The sequence below is a fragment of the Leptidea sinapis genome, chromosome 8 (genome assembly GCF_905404315.1).
Source record: "Leptidea sinapis chromosome 8, ilLepSina1.1, whole genome shotgun sequence".
Classification (NCBI taxonomy): domain Eukaryota; kingdom Metazoa; phylum Arthropoda; class Insecta; order Lepidoptera; family Pieridae; genus Leptidea; species Leptidea sinapis.
Genome location: NC_066272.1, coordinates 53,939 through 59,086, shown reverse-complemented (window position 1 = coordinate 59,086; position 5,148 = coordinate 53,939).

The following is a 5,148-nucleotide window of genomic DNA, read 5'->3' as shown; positions in this document are numbered from 1 at the left end:
TTCACCAAATCGTTCTCTGCACCCTTGAGAACCTCGTGTACGATATCCATATTGCTGAAATCATAATTTTGTGCGGCGGCAATCTTGGATTTCAAAAATGATCACAAAATCATTCTCTGCACACTCGAGAACCTCGAATACGATACCCATAAAATTGTCATTATTATTTTGCGCGGCGGCCATCTTGGATTTCAAAAATGATCCCAAAACCATTCTCTGCTCCCTCGAGAATCTCCGACACGATATCCATATTGCTCAAATCATAATTTTGTGCGGCGGCCATCTTTGATTTAAAAAATGTTCACCAAATCGTTCTGTCCACCCTCGAGAACTTCGGACACGATATCCATATTGCTGAAAACATAATTGTGTGCGGCAGCCCTCTTGGATTTCAAAAATGATCACAGAATTGTTCTCTGCACCCTCGAGTACCTCGGAAACGATATCCATACTGTTGTCACCATAATTTTGTGCGGCGGCCATCTTGGATTTGAAAAATGATCACAAAATCGTTCTCTGCACACTCGAGAACCTCGAATACGATACCCATAAAATTGTCATTATTATTTTGCGCGGCAGCCATCTTGGATTTCAAAAATGATCTTAAAATCATTCTCTGCACCCTCGAGAATCTCCGACCCGATATCCATATTGCTGAAATCATAATTTTTTGCGGCGGCCATCTTGGATTTCAAAAATGATCACAAAATCATTCTCTGCACACTCGAGAACCTCGAATACGATACCCATAAAATTGTCATTATTATTTTGCGCGGCGGCCATCTTGGATTTCAAAAATGATCCCAAAACCATTCTCTGCTCCCTCGAGAATCTCCGACACGATATCCATATTGCTGAAATCATAATTTTGTGTGGCGGCCATCTTGGATTTCAAAAATGATCACAGAATTGTTCTCTGCACCCTCGAGAACCTCGGACACGATATCCATACAGTTGTCACCAAAATTTTGCGCGGCGGCAATCTTGGATTTTATAAATGATCCCAAAATCATTCTCTGCACCCTCGAGAATCTCGGACACGATATCAATATTGCTGAAAATATTATTTTGTGCGGCGTCCATCTTGGATTTAAAAAATTATCACAAAATCGTTCTCTGCACACTCGAGAATCTCGGACACGATATCCATATTGCTGAAATCATAATTTTGTGCGGCGGCCATCTTGGATTTGAAAAATGTTCAAAAAATCGTTTTCTGCAGCCTCGAGAACGTCGGATACGATACCCATATTGCTGAAAACATAATTGTTTGCGGCAGCCCTCTTGGATTTTAAAAATGATTACAGAATTGTTCTCTGCACACTCGAGAACTTCGGACACAATATCCATATTGCTAAAATCATAATTTTGTGCGGCGGCCATCTTGAATATCAAAAATGTTCACCAAATCGTTATCTGCACCCTCGAGAAACTCGGCAACGATATACGATACGATACCATCTTGGATTTTATAAATGATCCCAAAATCATTCTCTGCACCCTCGAGAATCTCGGACACGATAACAATATTGCTAAAAATATAATTTTGTGCGGCGGCCATCTTGGATTTAAAAAATGATCACAAAATCGTTCTCTGTACCCTCGAGAATCTCGGACACGATATCCATATTGCTGAAATCATAATTTTGTGCGGCGGCCATCTTGGATTTGAAAAATGTTCACAAAATTGTTTTCTGCAGCCTCGAGAACCTCGGATACGATACCCATAATGTTGAAAGCATAATTTTGTGCGGTGGCCATCTTAGTTTTCAAAAATGATCCCAAAACCGTTCTCTGCACCCTCGAGAACCTCGGACATGATATCCATATTGCTGAAATCATAATTTTGTGTAGCGGCCATCTTGGATTTCAAAAATGATCACAGAATCGTTCTCTGCACCCTCGAGAACCTCGGACACGATATCCATACAGTTGTCATCAAAATTTTGCGCGGCGGCCATCTTGGATTTTATAAATGATCCCAAAGACATTCTCTGCAGCCTCGAGAATCTCGGACACGATATCCATATTGCTGAAATCATAATTTTGTGCGGCGGCCATCTTGGATTTGAAAAATGTTCACCAAATCGTTCTCTGCACCCTCGAGAACCTCGAATACGATACCCATAAAGTTGTCATCATTATTTTGCGCGACGACCATCTTGGAATTCAAAAATGATCCCAAAATCATTCTCTGCACCCTCGAGAATCTCCGACACGATATCCATATTTCTGAAATCTTAATTTTGTGTGGCAACCATCTTGGATTTCAAAAATTATCATAGAATTATTCTCTGCACCCTCGAGAACCTCGGACTTGATATCCATATTGCTGCAAACATTATTGTTTGCGGCAGCCGTCTTGGATATCAAAAATGATCTCAGAATTGTTCTCTGCACCCTCGAGAACCTCGAACATGATATCCATATTGCTGAAATCATAATTTTGTGCGGCGGACATCTTGGAATTCAAATATGATCACAAAATCGTTTGAGCACCCTTGAGAACCTCGGACAAGATATCCATACTGCTGAAATCATAATTTTGTGCGGCGGCCATCTTGGATTTGAAAAATGTTCACCAAATCGTTCTCTGCACCCTCGAGAACCTCGAATACGATACCCATAAAGTTGTCATCATTATTTTGCGCGACGACCATCTTGGAATTCAAAAATGATCCCAAAATCATTCTCTGCACCCTCGAGAATCTCCGACACGATATCCATAATTCTGAAATCATAATTTTGTGTGGCAGCCCTCTTGGATTTCAAAAATGATCACAGAATTCTTCTCTGCACCCTCGAGAACCTCGAACACGATATCCATATTGCTAAAATCATAACTTTGTGCGGCGACCATCTTGGATTTGAAAATTGATCACCAAATCGTTCTCTGCATCTTCGAGAACCTCGGACATGATATCCATATTGCTGAAATCATAATTTTGTGCGGCGGCCATCTTGGATTTCAAAAATGATCACAGAATCGTTCTCTGCACCCTCGAGAACTTCGGACACGATATCCATATTGCTGAAAACATAATTGTGTGCGGCAACCCTCTTGGATTTCAAAAATGATCACAGAATTGTTCTCTGCACCCTCGAGTACCTCGGAAACGATATCCATACTGTTGTCACCATAATTTTGTGCGGCGGCCATCTTGGATTTGAAAAATGATCACAAAATCGTTCTCTGCACCCTCGAGAACCTCGAATACGATACCCATAAAGTTGTCATCATTATTTTGCGCGACGGCCATCTTGGATTTCAAAAATGATCTTAAAATCATTCTCTGCACCCTCGAGAATCTCCGACCCGATATCCATATTGCTGAAATCATAATTTTTTGCGGCGGCTATCTTGGATTTGAAAAATTTTCACCAAATCGTTCTCTGCACCCTTGAGAACCTCGTGTACGATATCCATATTGCTGAAATCATAATTGTGTGCGGCCGCCATCTTGGATTTCAAAAATGATCACAAAATCATTCTCTGCACACTCGAGAACCTCGAATACGATACCCATAAAATTGTCATTATTATTTTGCGCGGCGGCCATCTTGGATTTCAAAAATGATCCCAAAATCATTCTCTGCACCCTCGAGAATCTCCGACACGATATCCATATTGCTGAAATCATAATTTTGTGTGGCGGCCATCTTGGATTTCAAAAATGATCACAGAATCGTTTGAGCACCCTTGAGAACCTCGGACAAGATATCCATATTGCTGAAATCATAATTTTGTGCGGCGGCCATCTTGGATTTGAAAAATGTTCACCAAATCGTTCTCTGCACCCTCGAGAACCTCGAATACGATACCCATAAAGTTGTCATCATTATTTTGCGCGACGACCATCTTGGAATTCAAAAATGATCCCAAAATCATTCTCTGCACCCTCGAGAATCTCCGACACGATATCCATATTTCTGAAATCATAATTTTGTGTGGCAGCCCTCTTGGATTTCAAAAATGATCACAGAATTGTTCTCTGCACCCTCGAGAACCTCGAACACGATATCCATATTGCTAAAATCATAACTTTGTGCGGCGACCATCTTGGATTTGAAAAATGATCACCAAATCGTTCTCTGCATCTTCGAGAACCTCGGACATGATATCCATATTGCTGAAATCATAATTTTGTGCGGCGGCCATCTTGGATTTCAAAAATGATCACAGAATCGTTCTCTGCACCCTCGAGAACCTCGGACACGATATCCATATTGCTGAAAACATAATTGTTTGCGGCAGCCCTCTTGGATTTGAAAAATGATTACAGAATTGTTCTCTGCACCCTCGAGAACTTCGGACACGATATCCATATTGCTGAAAACATAATTGTGTGCGGCAGCCCTCTTGGATTTCAAAAATGATCACAGAATTGTTCTCTGCACCCTCGAGTACCTCGGAAACGATATCCATACTGTTGTCACCATAATTTTGTGCGGCGGCCATCTTGGATTTGAAAAATGATCACAAAATCGTTCTCTGCACCCTCGAGAACCTCGAATACGATACCCATAAAGTTGTCATCATTATTTTGCGCGACGGCCATCTTGGATTTCAAAAATGATCTTAAAATCATTCTCTGCACCCTCGAGAATCTCCGACCCGATATCCATATTGCTGAAATCATAATTTTTTGCGGCGGCCATCTTGGATTTGAAAAATTTTCACCAAATCGTTCTCTGCACCCTTGAGAACCTCGTGTACGATATCCATATTGCTGAAATCATAATTTTGTGCGGCGGCCATCTTGAATATCAAAAATGTTCACCAAATCGTTATCTGCACACTCGAAAATCTCGGACACGATAACAATATTGCTGAAAATATAATTTTGTGCGGCGGCCATCTTGGATTTAAAAAATGATCACAAAATCGTTCTCTGCACACTCGAGAATCTCGGACACGATATCCATATTGCTGAAATCATAATTTTATGCGGCGGCCATCTTGGATTTGAAAAATGTTCACAAAATTGTTTTCTGCAGCCTCGAGAACCTCGAATACGATACCCATAATGTTGAAAGCATAATTTTGTGCGGTGGCCATCTTAGTTTTCAAAAATGATCCCAAAACCGTTCTCTGCACCCTCGAGAACCTCGGACACGATATCCATATTGCTGAAATCATAATTTTGT